The sequence below is a fragment of the Cupressus sempervirens genome, chromosome 3, assembly GCF_028749045.1.
Source record: "Cupressus sempervirens isolate cs-2001-9-10 chromosome 3, ASM2874904v1, whole genome shotgun sequence".
Lineage (NCBI taxonomy): Eukaryota > Viridiplantae > Streptophyta > Pinopsida > Cupressales > Cupressaceae > Cupressus > Cupressus sempervirens.
The window spans coordinates 72104961-72123751 of NC_143120.1; positions in this window are offsets into that span (position 1 = coordinate 72104961).

Below are 18791 nucleotides of genomic sequence, written 5' to 3' on the forward strand. Positions count from 1 at the left end.
AGTTTGTATAATAGAGTTGAGCAGAAATGACACTATTGTCTAAACTTGGAAAGAAAAATTAGAGAGACATCTCTAGAACAAGTGATGCCTAAAATAAGCAAGGGTCAAATTACTAAGGCTATGAAGAAATATTTAGTTAGGTTTGTACCTAAATATAAAGCCTTTAGAATTTTTCAAAATAACATTGAGGATGTAGTTAAGAAGACAACTTAGATGTGGAATCTTACATATGGGTTAAGTATAGTGAAGGAAGGTGAAGAAGATCCCATAGAGGTAAAGGATGATGATGATGATGAAAATTTTGAGAGAGGAACTGAAATACATATGGATTACAAGGCAATAGTTGAGCCAGAGCAGTAAGAAGAATAGAGTGTTTAAGACACACAATTGCCAAGTGTCAATCCTCAACATGTGATAAGTGAAAATACTAAAACAATCATAGTTAAGTATGTTTCTAATCTATGAGAGGAATATCTCAAGAAGATACTAGATTTGTCTACACTACAAGAAAAACTTTGTGATAATCCTATATTGGTCAGTGTGGATGAGCTATAGAAGAAAGTGACTAATACTAAAAGGGAGAAGGTAAATACACAAGAACCACATACAATGCCCCCTCAAGTTACTCATGCACAACCTTCGGAAAATAGACCAAAAGACACATCTAAAAATGTTGATACAATTGCAAGGGATTAAGTGGAAACACAAACCACTACTAAAGAACAACAAGGAATAGGTCAGATAGATTTATAAGTAGGAAATAATTTCCATAACAAGTGAAATTTTGATATTATTATCAGGATTTAACTGTGTGATTTTGAGTCAAACTCATTGACCCATGTTTCATGAGTAGTGATTCAACATGAATCCATCTCTCATGATAATAAATGAAACACTTATCACTCATTGGATCTAGGTGATGCTCACAGAGGTGAAGCACCGAGACTTCCTGGGAGATCACCCATCCTAGGACTATTCCATCCTGAGCACACTTAACTACAAAGTTTCCTCCATGGTTAAAACCAAAGCTTTCAACCCCATTTGAAAAACCTTCACCAAGTTTTGTGCCTTATGAACCATCCATTAGTTTTGGTGTAATTAAATATTCACTAATTACACTTACTTAAGCTTGGTTAGGATAATACCTTTAATAGTAGTCTATGATTGAGATACTTAGGAGTTTTCACCTCAATTATACACATGGTGTAGGAAAATTTCACTCTAGGTGGTCATATTTGTTATCTCATTCCACCTTTAATGCAATTATTGCACTATCATCCTCATCATCACACATACTTCATTACATAATGGAGGATGATCTACTTTCATGGACATGTGATTCCACCTTGTGTGGGTGATAGCTTATCTTCTCCTTATCATTGCCTCTTATCACCTCTCAAATATGTGGAGGCTTATTATGTGCATTTAAAATCAATCCATTAGATGTTAGTCAAGTCCATTATCAATAATAGCATTCTTGTATCTTCATGCAATTGTCTTGCTAATCTCTTGTGGAAGTTATCTTGATCTTTCATTTGATCTTGGGGGTGTTGTAGAGTCACCTAAAACTCTAACATTGTATTAGAGCTCTCATGGTGTGAAGAAATCTTCTCAAGAAGTGCAATCTTGGCTTGACTTATTGTTGGTGCAGCATTGAAAATGTGGACATCACAATTTAGAAGATATTTTGGGAGTTGTATTTTGTGAGCTTCTATTGCAGCTGAAAATTAGAGCTTATTGGTGCAAATCAAAGGTTGGCATCATATAGAGGAAGTCCAAAATGTTAGAAATATAGGAGTAACTGAGAGGGTGGGTGAACCAGTTACCACTAAAATAAATCTCAAATTTCTTAGATGTCAATAATAAAATTTAGATTGAGAAAACTAATTGCTGCTATTACTCAATAAATACATAGAAAATGTTGTAACTCAATAAATGCAGAGTGTGAATTACTTTTGATAGATCTTAAAACATTAGCAGTAATTAGTCTTGCAAGCATAAGAGAAACAATATGAACACAAGACACTAGGATTTAACTTGGAAACCCAATTTGGAAAAAATCACCAATGTAACCAGTTACTATTTTTCACTCTTTGGAACTGAGCTCTATTAGGAGACAACTTTGTTAAAGGTTACAAAACACACTATTAGGTGTGATCCTATTAGGGGATTTAATCACCTTGCTAGGAGTGGCCTTTCAAGAGGTCTTAAAAAAATTCAATGGAATTGCCAACTTGTTAGAGGATTTATAATTAGCTGTTAAACCAACTCTGTTAAGAGATTTTAGATCACTACTATAATGGTTAAAGAGTAACAATGAAATGACCTAATTGTGATGCAACTAAATTACTGAATCTAGATCACTTTTCTACTTTGAACTTGATCCTTCTTGATCAAATATTACTTTCCTTCTCCACAAGGATACCTACTTATCCTTCAAGTTCACTCCCTATCTTTTCTTTTCAATTCAATGAACACACTTGCACACACACTAGAAATCTCAACTTGACCTTTTTATTTATACCTTTTAGATTGTCAAGTTGGCCCAAATTTAGATTACAATATCCAATATTCATCATCATAGTTGGCTAGTATCAATACATAAAGTAATTAAGCTTCATATGCCAAAACAAGAAAAATCCTTCATAAGCTAACCCTGCTCAGTAGAAACTAACTTTAGAATGATTTCCTATGTTAACCAATAGAAGCTTGGTTAACACTATGAACTTGAAGAAATCATTTGGCAATTGAGTGAAATTAGTGAATACTAACTCTATCCAACTTTCCCTTTGTTAACTAAGTGAGCTTGGTTAGCACTCTTTTCTACCTCAATTCTTTTGATGCTCGAGTGAGCTTGGTAAACACTACCATATGTTTAGAGTAAACTTTTGAATGCTTGGTAGACAAGGAAAACTATCTTCACTGACCAAATGAGCTTGGTAAGCATTGTCTATCAATTGATATGACATTTGTGTAACATCAAAGGCAACACACAATTAATCAATTGTATCCAACAATATCCCTCTTTGACATTGATGGCATTAGAACATGTCATAGCATAATGAAAATTTGAAAACATAATTCCTTTTGACAGAAAGTTTCTCTCTCTTTGGTTTTACACAAGAACTTATTCTTTATGTTGAATTCTTCCTTTTCATAACTTCTTTTCAAACTTCATCTTTGAAAAAATTTCAAAAAGATAAAGATATGACAATAAACTTCTCCCTCTTTGACAACACATGCCAAATTTTTACTATTGTACCTTGAGTACTGAAACATATGTAATATTCTCTTGATTATGCTACATCAACTTATTGATCTTTGACATACAAGAATGCATCCTTAGGTAATGTCTTGGTGAATATGTTTACAATTTGTTCTTTTGTATGGACAAATTCCAATCTAATTTCTTTGTTCTGCACCAATTCTATAACAAAGTGATATTTTATAGAAATGTGCTTTGTTTTGGAATGCATCACTGGGTTCTTTGATATGTTAATTGTGCTAGTGTTATCACAATGAATGGCTATTGGCTTTTTGATTTCAACCTTCATTCCTTCTAGCAATTGTTTGAACCAAACAATGTTAGAACAATTTATTGTTGCTGCTACATACTCTATTTCTGCTATAGATTAGGATGTATAGTTTTGCTTCTTACTTGTCCAAGATACCAACCTTTTACCAAGAAATAAAGATCCACCACTTGTGCTTTTTCTATCATCAATATTTCCTACCCAATTAGCATCAGTAAATACCTTTAGGTCTAGATTTCCTCCAAGTTTGTACCATAAGCCATAGTCTTTAGTACTTTTCAAATATCTCAAATTCTTTTGATATCCATCATATGATTTTCTCTGGGTTTAGCTAAAAATCTTGCCACTATTCCAAATGTTAAGGCTATATTAAGCCTTGTGTGAACTACATACTATAATTTTCCAATCATTGATTTATGTAAGTTCTGATCTACTTCTTTAGAATCATCATCTTTGGTAATCTTGAGTCCAGTACACATAGGGCTACCGACTAGTTTAGAATCTTCCATACCAAACTTCTTGAGTATCTCTTTTACATACTTGGATTGGGTGATATAGATACTATTCTTGTTCTACTATGTTTGCAATCCAACAAAGAATTTTATTTCACCAAACATGGACATCTCAAACTCTTTGTTCATTTATTCTAAAAATGCTTTGCATAGATCATTATTTCTTGTAAATAGAGTATCATCCACAAATATCTCTACCAACACAATTTTGTTATTTGGTCCTTCCTTGATGTACAGACTATTATTATCATTTGTTCTTTGAAAACCAATATGTATCAAGTAGTTATATAGTCTTTCATACTAGGCTCTAGGAGCTTGTTTGAGATCATGTAGTGCTTTGTGTAATTTACAAACCATGTCCCTTCTTTTAGGATCAACAAAACCTTTTGGTTGTTCAATGTAGACTTCTTCATTAAGAATTCCATTCAAGAATGCAGATTTAACATCCTTTTGATATACTTTGAATCCTATGTGAGCTACATATGCAAGTAGGGTCCTAACATCTTCTAATCTTGCAATAGGACCAAAAGTATCACCATAATAAATTCCTTCTTCTTGAGAATACCCTTTACACACTAATCTAGCTTTGTTTCTTGATACTTGTCCATATTCATTCAACTTATTTATAAATACCCATTTTGTTCTAATCACATTTTTATCTTTGGGCCTAGGAGCAAGAGTCCAAGTTTTGTTCTTTTCTATTTTTTCTATTTCTTCATTCATTACCTCAATCCAACTTTTATTTTTTATAGCATCCCTAACACTTCTAGGTTCAAAATTAGCATGTAAACATGTACCTTTCAATTTGCTTCTTGTCATAGTACCTTTTGATTTATCTCCAATAATTTGATTAGGTGCATGATGCCTTCTGACATATTTGGCCAATACCAGTTCTTTTCCTTTTGAATGAATTGTACTTTTTTCATTTTGAATTTCAACTTTAGGCTCAGGGTGTTCAGACTTGGTAGGCATTGGCTTGGTAGCTTTAGAATGTGACTTGGGTCCTTATGACTCAATTTGTACTTCTTGCAACTTGGTATTTGAGGAAGAGTCGAGAGGTGAAGTCTCCTTATTATTAGATATGTCGGGTAATGTATTAAGTTTGAAGTAAACTAATATTTTGTAATATTTTGGTTCCTTTTTGCTTTCTTCTTCAGTCTTTTTGCAAACTCATCAATTCTCACATGTTCACTTTCTATGATTTTTTGAGTAGACAAATTCAAACATTTATATGCCTTACTTTTACAAGAATATCCTAAGAATATACCTTCATCACCTTTCACATCAAACTTCCCTTTTCTAGACTCTTTCAAGATATAACATTTACTACCAAATACTTTTAGGTAACTTACATTGGGTTTGTAGCCATACCATAATTCATAGGGAGTTTTATGTGAGTCCTTCTTCAATTGTATTAAGCTCAAAGTATGAACTACAGTGCTAATAGCTTCCTTCTAGTATTTGATAACAACATTCTTTTGAATCATTAGAGTCCTTGCATAATCCATGATGGATCTATTTCTTCTTAGAACTATTACATTCTACTTAGTAGTGCTAAGTGTTGATACTTGCCTTTTGATTCCTTTTTCAATACAAAAATTATTGAATTCTTTGGAGATTAATTCACCATCTCTATTTGATCTTAAGCATTTCAATATTTTCCTATTTCTTTTTCTACTCTTGCCAGATACCATTTGAATTTCTCAAATGCTTGTAACTTTTCTCTAAGATACATAACAATCATCATTCTAGAATAGTCATCAACAAAAAGAATAAAGAATTTTTTTCCAATATAACTTTCTATTCCAATAGGTCCACACAAATTAGTATGCACAATTTCCAAGACATATTTAGGTTGATAGTTTTTTCTCTTAAAACTAGTCTTTCCCATTTTGCCAATCAGGCAATTTTTGCATAATCCAACATCTAGTTTCTTCAAACTAGCGATACCTCTTACTTTTCTAAATTTTCTTATCTTGACCATATTATCAAAGCTTACATGACATAATCTTATGTGACATAACAAAATTTCTTCCATTTGAGCAATAAAACATGAGTAGTCACCAAGATCAAGATAAAATAGGTTACCTCTTGTTTGTTTGCCTAATCCAGTCAGATTTCCTTTTTCATCCAATAGTCTTGTCTTTCCATGCTTTAATTCTACCTTGAATCCAAGGTTGATTAGTTTTTCCACACTTAGTAGGTTATTTTTCTGTCCTTCAACCCAATAGGCATTGTGATGCAGGAGCATCCAGAGGTATAAGGGCAATCCTATGTCACCAAAAAAAAAAAGTACTTAGACTTAGTTTTTGTTTCATGTGTTTTCATTTTTGGATACCCATTTGGGTCAAATAAAGGTTCCAACTCTCACAGTTCCATTATCAGTGTTTTAGGTTAGAGTATTTGAGCACCTTGGGATATGTGTAAATGCCAAAAAAATAGGACTATGTAATTGAACCATAATTATGGTGGATTAGAAGGTGTAAATTGGAGGGAGGATTAAAATTGTAATTTAGAATATTCCAAAAAAAGAATCAGGTCAAAAGGTTGCACGGTTTGAAAGTTATTGTAGTTTTTTGGTTTTTGGAGACATCCTAAGAATGCTTCAAAGTTAGGTTCAGGGCATTAAATGACCTTTTATAGGGCCAAAAAAGGGGGATGAGAAAAGCTGGTCCATAGGTCTATAGAGTGCTTTGAGAGCTTTCCAGAAATGTAAACGGTTTGTCAATCGAAGCTACGGTTCAAAAGTTATGCCTCCTAGAAGTTCGATTATCATTTCTAGATTCTTCTAATTTTGTGCCGACTTCTAACGCCACTTCTGGAGCCTTCTATTTGGTTAGTGGATGCCAACTAGCACTTTCTAGAATTTATTCCTAATCCTTAACCCTTTGGGGTCTATTTAAGGACATTTCTGGCATTGCAAAAGGCATTTCAGAGTGGAGTTTGAGAGAAGGTATTGGGAGAAGAAATTATCTCTAGATTTATGCTATTGTAAGCCCATAGGGCATGTTTTAGAGTTTTTTTCTCTACACTAAGTGTACTAGCATATTTTCATAGTTGATAAAATTTTCCCTTTCTTGTTGTGTCCATTCTATGCTTGGGTGGTGTCACCATCACATTGTCACATGCAAGTTCATTGGTTAATGATATGCAACTTTCCCCTTTTATGCAACAAGGTTCATTGTTTCCAAACCTTACACTACCTCCATCATAGTGTTCAAAATGTTCAAATTTTATTTTTTCTTGAGTCATATGATGTGAACATCCACTATCTATGATCCATGTGTCATTTTTACTAACATAAGAGATAAGTGCCATCTTATCTTCTTCTTCATCAGATTCATCTTTCACAAAAATGTATACTATCTCATCTTCACTATTATGAAAATCTTTAGCCATAAAAAAAGTCTTCTTACCTTTGTCTTTGAAGGATTTGTGAGTTTTAGATTCCTTCTTGCCTTTTTACTTGTGGCTCTTCTTCTCATCCTTTCTTTCTCTATTTGGGCACTTGGCAGCAATATGACCAATTTCTTCAGGTGAAAAGTAGATTAAAGGAACTTTACCTGTGTACTTTCCTCTACCTCTAGAATATTTCTTTGCAAGTAAAGCTTCAACAACTTCAAGATCACTGTCAGAACTTTCCTCTATTTCTTCTTCACTTTTTGACTAAATGTCCTTTATTTTCTCGCCTTTCTCTTTGAGTGAAAGTTTAGCTTCAAATGTCGACTCAACATTTTTGGAAGCTAGAACATAATTGTCAAAGTTGTCTAGCTCAAAAGTTGTCAATCTTCCTACTAAGGCATCCAAACTTAACTTGTGATTTGGGTCACATTTCTTTTTTTGAATAGCAGATACTCTAATTGCATAGATAGGAAGAAATGTTCTAAGAACTTTACTTACAATAGTTTCTTGCTTGATTTCTCCTCCAAAAGCTCTAACTGCATTGACACTAGCTTTAATTCTTTCCACATATTTGGCAACATTTTCATCTTCTCTCATTCTCATCTGATCAAACTATCCTCTAAGGCTTTCTACTTTGGCTCTTCTTACATCGTGATCACCACCATAGATGTCCTTTAGCTTGTTCCACATATCAAAAGTAGTTTTACAGTCTTTGATCTCATCAAATTCATCATAGCTGAGAGCAGATGCAATATCAATCATCATGATGTTATGGTTCTTTTTCTTAGTAAGATCTCCAACAGATAATGTAGTAGTAGGATTTTTGTATTCTTCATCAAGGTATTTGCAGCCTAAACCACTAATGGTGGCTTGCTAAAGTCTCATGAGTCCCTGCCATGCTGAAAAGTTGTCTCTGTTTAGCTTTGAAATCTCTCTCTTGTAAGACATCTTGATCTTTAACTTAGGTCCTTGAAACCTTTCCTACAAGCACCAATATCTATGATACCAATTATTGGAAATATAGGAGTAATTGACAGAGGAGGTGAATTAGTTATGACTAAAATAAATCCGAAATCTATTAGATGTCAATAATAAAATTTAAGTTAAGAAAATTGATTGCTGTTATTACTTGGTAAACACATAGAAAATGTTGTAACTTAGTAAATGTAGAGTGTGAATTACTTTTATCAGATCTTAAAACATTAATAGTAATTAATCTTGCAAGCATAAGAGAAATAACATAAACACATGAGACACCAAGATTTAATGTGGAAACCCTATTTGAAAAAAACCATCAATGTAACTAGTTACTATTTTTCACTCTTCTGAAGTAAGCCCTATTAGGAGCCAACCTTGTTAAAGGTTACAAAACACACTATTAGATATGACCCTTTTAGGGGATTTAATCACCTTGCTAGGAGTGGCCTTGCAAGAGGTCTTAAAACAATTCAATGGAATTTCCAACTTGTTAGAGGATTTACAACTGGCTATTAAACCAACTATGTTAAGAGATTTTAGATCATTGCTACAATAGTTAGAGAGTAACAATGAAATGACCTAATTGTGATGCAACTAAATTGTTAAATCTAGATCTATTTTCTACTTTAAACTTGATCCTTCCTAATTGGATATTACTTTCCTACTCCATAAGGATACTTGCTTATCCTTCAAGTTCACTCCCTCTCTTTTCTTTTCAATTCAATCAACACACTTGCACACACACTAGAAATCTCAACTTGACCTTTTATTTATACCTTTTAGAGTGTCAAGTCGGCCCAAATTCAAAATACAATAGCCAATGTTCATCATCATAGTCAGCTAGAATTAATACATAAAGTAATTAAGCTTCATATGCCGAAACAAAAAAAATCCATGTAATCTAACCTTGCTCAGTAGAAACTAACTTTAGAATGATTTCTTGTGTTAACCAACATAAGCTTGGTTAACATTGTGAACTTTTAGAAATCCTTTGGCAACCGAGTGAACTTAGTGAATACTAACTCTATCCAACTTTCCCTTTGTTAATCGAGTGAGCTTGGTTAACACTCTTTTCTACCTCAATTCCTTTGACACCCGAGTGAGCTAAGTAGACCCTGTCATCTGTTTAGAGTAAACATGTGAATGCTTAGTAGACAAGCAAAACTATCTTCACTAACCAAGTGAGCTCGATAAGCATTTTCATTCAATTGATATGAAATTTGTGTAACATCAAAGACAATACACAATTAATCAATTGTATGCAACACAAAAACCCCTAAATCAAATTTTATTTCATCCAAATTGGGAAATTGAGGCCAAATCTACAACCATTTAATTTTTGAATAAGCGGTGACAATGATTTAGAAAAAATAATTTCAAAGGTGATTTTCAAATAGTGATATCTCCCTCATACAAACCCCTTTTTCCAATAAATGTTTATTGTTTTGGGTTAGAATTTTATGATGTACATAGTGGTGCAAGTGATTTTAAATCTCTATCTCTGAAGTTTTTAGAAAATTTCAAACCCTTTTTTTGCAACTTTCAAGGTTTTGTTTGGGCACATCTAATAACATTTTCAGGTGTAATTTTTTTTGAAAGTTCATAATTTTTTCTCTACTTTTGAGACTTGTGATCAGATTTTAGTAATTTGGAGTGGACATATCACTTTTAGAAATAGGTCTTTTTTGGCTACATTTACACTTGGTGAATACTTGGATTTCAATTTTCTTAATTGAATTAGTAATTTGAAGGAGTTATCATCTTATTTTATCCATCATTTTATTTCATTATGGATTTTTCAAAAGTTCCATTACTCATTCCATATAACTATCATGAATGGAAGCAAGCATTTTCTAATCAATTGATGAGTATTGGATTGCTTAGAATGATTCTTGGACAAGATCTAGAACCAACTATAGGTGTTGGAGAAAGAAGAAAATGGTTTGATAGAAGGGATAAAGAACATGGCTCTCTTAGATCTACCATTTCCAATGATTTTCTATATCATATTGCATTCTACACACATCCTCATGATGCTTGGACTACATTGGAAGAAATCTTTGGTAAACTTGATAGAATAAGAAAATTCAAATTGGAGAATAAGCTTATAGATCTAAGCCCATGTGTTTTTGACAATATTCAAGAATTTTTATCTAAGCTCAATTCCATTACATTGGAGCTTTCTAATTGTGGCGTTACTAAAGATGATGAGTAATTGATATTATCTATTCTTTCCAAGCTAGGTCCTGAATATTCAATCTTTGTTTCCACATTCTATGCTACTATGGATGCTCTTGGTAGTGCATACAAAATGCCTTCTCTTGATGAATTTGTAGCTTAGATCACAAGGGTACAATCAAAGTTAGCACACATGGGTCAATTGAAGCCTTCAAAGCTTCAAGCATTGGTTGCAAATGAATCCTCTCCAAAGGTTCCCAAAGGAAAGGGAAACAAACAACACAATGATCCTAAGAAACATGAAAAGGTGATGACTCTCCTTCACAACATAATATTGAATCCAATTACTCTTCAAGAGAGGAATCATCTAGAAGAAAGAGAGATTAATGTACTTATTGCAAAAAGTTAGGACATGATGAGCATAAGTGTTTCTGTAAGAAGATTGATGAGCTCACTCACATTCTTCAAAAGAACAATATCTAGTTGCCTTCATTAGTGTCTTCTCCTTCTTCTCAATTTTAGGCAGCTACTACATCTACATCATCATCTAGAGGCAAAGGACACACACTCATTTCTTCCACACATCTTGAGCAAGGTAAATAGCTTCTTGATTTAGGCCCATCACATCATATGGAATCTTCTATGTATATGCTTTTTTCTATTAAGCCTTGTACTTCTCCATCTATATTGATGGGTAATAATACATAAATAAATCTTTTGGGAAAGGTTCTATTTATATGGGATAGGGTACATTTAATAATGCTTTTTGTGTATCATCCTTTACCACTAATATCCTTTACATTCACAAAATTACTAGTGGGGCACAAGGTAAAATTGTTGAGTTCACTCCTAATTATATCTATATTAGGTACATGGAGACTAGAGATGTCATAGCTATGGAAGTTGTTGATCATACATCTTGCTTGTATTCTTTTGCACATTTTGTTGATAATGATGATGATATTCATGATGTACCTAACCCTTTATCAAGGGTGAGTAATTCATGTGAGGAGAATATTGGACACTTGAATCATTTCTTTCTTGAGACAAGTGTTGAACTTCCTGCTCCTCCACCTCCTACTTCTTTAGATGTGAATTTTACTATTTAGTAGGATGATCTTTATGCTTCAGATCTTGTAGTGTGAGATCAATTCTTGGATGCTCTTTCAAATGAGTCTCATAATGTAGATTTGGTTAATACATTTGAGTGGGGTTTCTCTTTGAGATAATTCTTCACCTTCTTTGGAGATTGGATTTCCCAACTCTTCATGTTCTCTTGGTTTCTCACATCTCATAGGAAAGCTTGATGGTGTGACATAATATTTAAGCTTGGAGACACCTATTCAATATTCAAAGATGCATACATGGAGACCTTCTTCCTCCTTCCTCACTTTTGACATGGAGTGGCTTCTTCATCATTTGATGTATTTATCTCTTCCTAAGGGGAGAAATTTTTAGGCATTGAATTATATTTTGCTTATAGGTATTCTTCATCTATATTGGAGCTTCTTCATTATGGGGGGGATATCGTATCTCCTTATTTCCTTCCCATGGGGGGATCATTCTTTGTATATACATGGTGCATGTAATTTTGGGGGCATTTTGAGTACTCCATCCATCCATGCATCTTGGTTTTATTTCTCCTTTTGGAGGAGGTTTTTTCCCATGAGGTTTTCTCTCTTTCTACACTTTATGAGAGATTACATTTCATGTGTTGCTTTGTATATTGTACATGGATACCTAAAATGGCTTAGAAGCTAAGAACCATCTTACATTGTGAGTTTAAGTGCATTCCCCTATGTTTCACTTAAGGGGGGGTGTTTGTGTAATTAAATATTCACTAATTAAACTTATTTAAGCTTACTTAGGATAATGCATTTCATAATAGTTTGTGATTGAGAAACATGGGAGTTTGCACCTCAATTAAACACATGGTGTAGGAGAATTCCGCTCTAGGTTGTCATAGTTTTTATCTCATTCCACCTTTAGTGTACTTATCACATTACCATCCTCATCATCACACATACTTCATTGGATAATGGAGGCTAATATACCTTTACTAGATATGTGATTCCATCTTATGTGGGTGATAGCTTATCTTCTCCTTATCATTGTCTATTATTGCCTCTCCTATATAAGGAGGCCTATTATGTACATTTAAAATCAATCCATTGGATGTCAATCAAGTCGATTATCAATAATAGCATTCTTGCATCTTCATGCAATTGTCTTGACATCTCTTGTGGAAGTTATCTTGGTCTTTAATTTGATCTTGGGGGTGTTGTAGAGTCACCTAAAACTCTAACAATTAGAATTCCCCTTAATCTCATCAATTGATAAGTAGGAGATAATTTCCACAACAAGTCAAATCGTGATATTGCTATCAAGATTTAAGTATGTGATTTTGAGTCAAACTAATTAAACCATGTTTCATGAGTAGTGACTCAACATGAATCCATATCTTATGATATTAAATGAAACACTTAGCACTCATTAGATCTAGGTGATGCTCATAGGGGTGAAGCACTGAGACTTCCCGAGAGGTTACCCGCCCTAGTACTACTCCAGTTTGAGTGCACTTAACTACAAAGTTTCCTCCATGGTTAAACCCAAATATTGCAACCCCATTTGCAAAACCTTCACCATTTTTTATGCCTTATGAACCATTCATTAGAAATCCCCTTAAGCTCATCAATTGTTAAGTAGGAGATAACTTCCACAGCAAGTCAAATTGTGATATTGCTATCAGGATTTAACTATGTAATTTTGAGTCAAACTGATTGACCCATGTTTCACGAGTATTGATTCAACATAAATCCATCTCTACTTATCCAATTAGTGCTAAGTGTTTCATTTATTATTAGGAGAGATTGATTTATGTTGAATCACTACTCATGAGACATGGGTCAATAAGTTTGACTCAAAATCACACAGTTAAATCCTGATAGCAATATCACAATTTGACTTGCTAATGAAATTATCTACTACTTATCAATTAATGAGCTTAAGGGGATTTATAATGAATTTTTCATAAGGAACAACACTTGGGAAAGGTTTTTAAAATGGGGTTGAAAGCTTTGTGGTTGCAAGATTTCCACAGTTTGTCAAATTGTGATATTGCTACTAGGATTTAACTATGTGATTTTGAGTCAAAATCATTAACCCACATTTCATGAGTAGTGATTCAACATGAATCCATCTCTAGTGATACAATGAGTGCTAAATGTTTCATTTATTATCATGAGAGATGGATTAATGTTAAATCACTACTCATGAAGAATGGGTCAATGTGTTTGACTCAAAATCACACAGTTAAATCCTGATATCAATATCACAGATAGATTTATCTGTGCCTATAGTACAAGATCAAGGTGAAAGTCAAGTTATTGTAATAGAATAGAGAAATCCTAAAGAGATAGAGCTAACACCACAACTAAAGTAGCAAACAAATATACAAGTCCTAGTAACCTTACCAACATTTGGCACTCCTTCTACCTAGACTCTTTAGAAGTTGAGCACAGATGCAATTCCATTGTAGATCTTAGTGCCTAGCATGTGTACATCAAATATATAAGAAGTAATCAAATATGGAGATGTGAGCCTTGGTGAATAAATTTTTCTACCTAAATATGATTATGATACGATAACTATATAACAAATAGGCATACTCCAACAAGCCCTAGCATGGAAGAAGCATCAAGAAATGCTTAGAAGGGAGCATAGGAAGAAGCAGACACTGTAGGACATTAAAGACATCTTTGTAGATGCATTTAGTCTAATGACTCTAGATGAGACCAAGCTACTCATTGAACAATTGGAAAACATATTAGAAAATGTCAATGTTGCCAACCTAGATACAAATGCAAAATTGTTAGAGTGGTCAGAAAAGAAATTTCAAAACAAAGTAAATGAAAAGATATCAAGTGATATAGCACTAACACAAGTTGCATTAGAAACTAAGGTTGAGGATGTGAAGAAGTTAATTGAGAATATTTTCTCACTATACACTAAATTGTGCAATCTAACACTCTTCACCCAAGAAACCAAAAGTTACATTTTGAGCTTGGAAGGTTAGATAAGTTCATTAGTGGCACAATTGCCAATGACACTAGCTCAGAGTGAAAGGCACTTCAAGGAACTGCTACAACCCAAAGTAAATTATTTACATTAACAATATAGGAGGCCAACATAAGGGCAACATTGATTATCATTTAGACAAACTTGACCCCCCATATGGAAATTTTTCACAAGGAACTAGGTTACGCATAAACTCTATTGAAGAAAGACCCCCATCTTTCAATATTAGATGGCCTAGTCCACCTTACTACTGAGCTTTCTATCTAAATAAAGTCTATAGATGTTGCATATTAAAACTAGGATGTAGCTCTCAAGATAATCTTAGATGTCCATAAATTGTTTTTGGAAAAACACACTATAAGTTTATAGCCCATTGACATATGTGTCAAAAAAGGGGGAGATGAAATATTTTGGAGAGATAGAATAAAAGGGGAGAGTATCAAGTAAGACAAATGAGAAATGATACAAAAAGGGAGAGAATAAGAAAAAGTGGGAGAGAAAGATGAGAGAATTTTTGAGGAGATATAAGGAAAATGAGAATTGGGAGAGACAAGACAGATTAAGCTAAGATAGAGATAGCATCACAATAAAAGAGGTATTAGATGAAAGAGTATTAGTTAAGACACATTTACTCAACAAGTGTACAAATTTTTGGATATAGAATAGATCTATCAACTCAGGAGGAGTTATCAAATTTTTGAGGTATCTAAGCTTTTACAAAATTTTAATGTTTTGAAATTTTGTATTTAAGTTGAGTTAAGATATGTTATGCTTGTAAGGAGAAGGATATTAATGTATACTCAAGTATTTTTGACACACATGTCAAAGGGGGAGATTGTTGATCTTAGATTGGTTTTGACAAGTGAGTGTAAACACACTTAAGTTATTTACTTAGTTCATGTTGAACAAGTAGTACATGCTGAGCACAACATGTAAATATTATAGAGCATGCCTAGTCAATAGTTCATGTGCCAAGCCACTCAAGTTTTGAGTAGAAAATGTATGCCGAGTAACACATGAGCCAAGTAAATAGTGGATGCTGAGTGATATTGATGCTAAGTCACAACATAGAGAATAGTATATGCTAACCATCAGAGACTTTAGATGTTGAGTGACATAGTTTTGATATACTTGTTTGTTAAGGCACAAACAACTATGTAAACCATTTTTGAGCCAACTTAAAGATGAATTATGACACTTTGGAGATAAGGATGAATCTTAAGTTGGATTCCCTATGTAATTACATGTAGCCAATCAAAAAAAGAGAAGGTTTAAGCAACAAAATAGATGAATCACAACTGTAGATTCATACCTAACCCTTAGTCACCAAAGTCTTTTTAAGAAGGTAAAATCCTAAACTATCTATGAGATGTAATGTTGCAAAGAGAGTAGTTTGCATGCACAAATAGAGAAATCATGGTGGCTAAGGATTTATGAAGTAAGATTGCATTGCTAAATTAGTTAGAGTAGAATAGAGGAAAGGAAGAGGATACATCAAAGAAACATTTGATCAAGGAGGATAAAAAATACATCAGTTTAGAGGTGATCTATCATCAAAAAATCGAATGTTAACCGAAGGATCAATGCTGGGACATTCTAATAGGTGATTTTAGTTAAAGTCTCTTAACAGAGTAGTCCTAATAGGCTATATTGAAATCCTTGAATAGGGTGCTTACTTAATTGTAAGTTAAAGTCCTTTAACTAGACACATTTCTAAAAGGGTGTTGAAATCCTCTAACAAGGTAAGACCTAACAATCTTTGTAAGCCTTTACTAGAGAAGACCTTTCACAAGGTAGATAAGGATTCATGGTCAAAAAATTGTAACCTTCATTGGATACACTTTATTACTACAGTAGTGAAGATTTTTTGGTGTCATCTCCACCCTAGTTTTACCTTCTCATTGGAGGGTTTTTGGGTAATCATATTTGGTGTTAAATGTTTGAATGTTTACTTGCTTACATGTTTTAGATATACATGCTTTATAGGGTATTTAAAGTTTACTTGTTAAATGTATGAGATGGATGTGTGGTGAAAGTTTTTTTTGAGTCCTAAGTGTAAACTACTAATTCATCCCCCCTTGTCAAAATTTTACCTTTCCTATTATATTTCCAACAATTTCTCATCAAGTCTTACACTTGTACTTTTAACAATAGTCAAGTAGTACTTAGATTATAACATCTATAAGCTCTACTTTTCAATGAATAACAAATAAACATAATTTCATCACTTCTAGCATCAAATTTACCAACATCATGATCTATTTTGATATAACATTTACTACCAATTTTTTTGAAATACTTAACTATAGATGAGTGACCAAACCATAGTTCATAAGAAGTCTTGTGTCTTGCCTGACCTATGCTTTATTCATAGTGTGAAATGTTGTATTCATAGCTTCTCTCCAAAACATCTTGGATACATCATTCTTAGCTAACATAGCTCTTATTGCTTTTGTTGCTGACATGTTTTATTCTCTCTACAATTCCACTTTGTTCAGAGGTTCTAGGAGCCAAAAGTTGTATTTTGATTCCATTAGCTTCAAAAAAGATGTTAAACTCATTTGAAGAAAACTCTTCTCCTTTATTTGATCTTAAACATTTAATCTTCATGCTTGATTCATTCTGAACTCTATTCCTGAATATCTTAAACTTGTCAAATGCCTCAGATTTCTCTTTAAGAAATACAACCCACATCATTCTACAAAAGTCATCAAAAATAATCATAAAGTACCTTTAACCACAGAATCCTTTAGCCTTTGTAGGACCACTAAGATTTGTGTGTACAATCTCCAACTTTTCTATAGGCTATAGTAGTAAAATTCTTACTAGGAAAAGAAGCTCTATTATTTTTTGCCAATATAGACTCCTTGCAAATTGTGTTAGAAGGTTTTACAATTTTATGTTGACTTAGATTGGTTTTGACAAGTGTCTATACACTTAAGTCATTTACTTAGTTCATGCCAAATAAGTAGTACATGTCGAGCACATGTATAAGGTCCACAGTGTGTGCTAAGCCACTCATGTGCCAAGTCACTCGAGTGCCAAACAACTAGTGTATGTCAAGTGATATATAGGAGCCAAGCAAGCAGTGCATGCTAAGTTATTTAGATGCTGAGTCATAGTATAAAAATTAGTATATGCTGAGGGTTAGAGACTTTAGATGCTAAGTAAGATAGTTTTGACATAGTTGTTTGTAATGATAAAAACACTTATGTAAACCATTTTTGAGCCAAATTAAAAATTAAATTATGATATTTTGGAGATAAGGATGAATTTTAAATTGGAATGCCTATGAATTGCATGTAGCCAATCAGGAAAAGGAAAGGTTTAAGTGGAAAAATAGATGAATCATAGCTATTGATTCATATCTAACCTTAATTCACCAAGTCTTCTTAAGCAGGACAAACCCTGCATTTCATATGTGCATCGAAGAAGTGAAGAGAGAATCTTGCATGAGAAAATAGAGCATTCATGGCAGCTAAGGAATTGTGAAGTGAAATTGCATTGTAGAATCAGTTAAAGGAGAATCGAGGAATGGAATAGTATACAATAGAGAGACATCATATCAAGAAGGATCGAGAATATATCAGTTTAGAGGTGATCTATCATTAAGAAACCAAGTGCTAACTACAAGACCAATGCTGAGTCATTCTAGCAAGTGAATTAGTTAAATATCTTAAGAGAGTAGTCCTAACAGGCTATATTGAAATACTTTAATAGGGTGGTTACTTAATTGTGAGTTAAAGTCCTTTAACAAGGCACATTTCTAATAGGGTGTTGAAATCCTTTAATAGGGTAAGACCTAGTAGTCTTTGTAAGCCTTTAATAGGGTAGACTTTTCATAGGGTAGATCATGTCTCATGATCAAACATTATAACCTTCATTGGATAAACTTTATTATTGTATTAGTGAAGATTTTTGGGTGTTATCCCCACCCAAGTTTTTCCTTATTATTGGAGAGTTTCTAGGTAATCATATTTGGTGTTATATATGTGTGAATGTTTACTTGTTTGCATGATTTAGATGTATATCCTTTACATGGTATTTCAGCTTACTTATTGAATGTATGAGATGGACGTGTGGTGAATGTTTTATGGGTGAAAGTTTATAC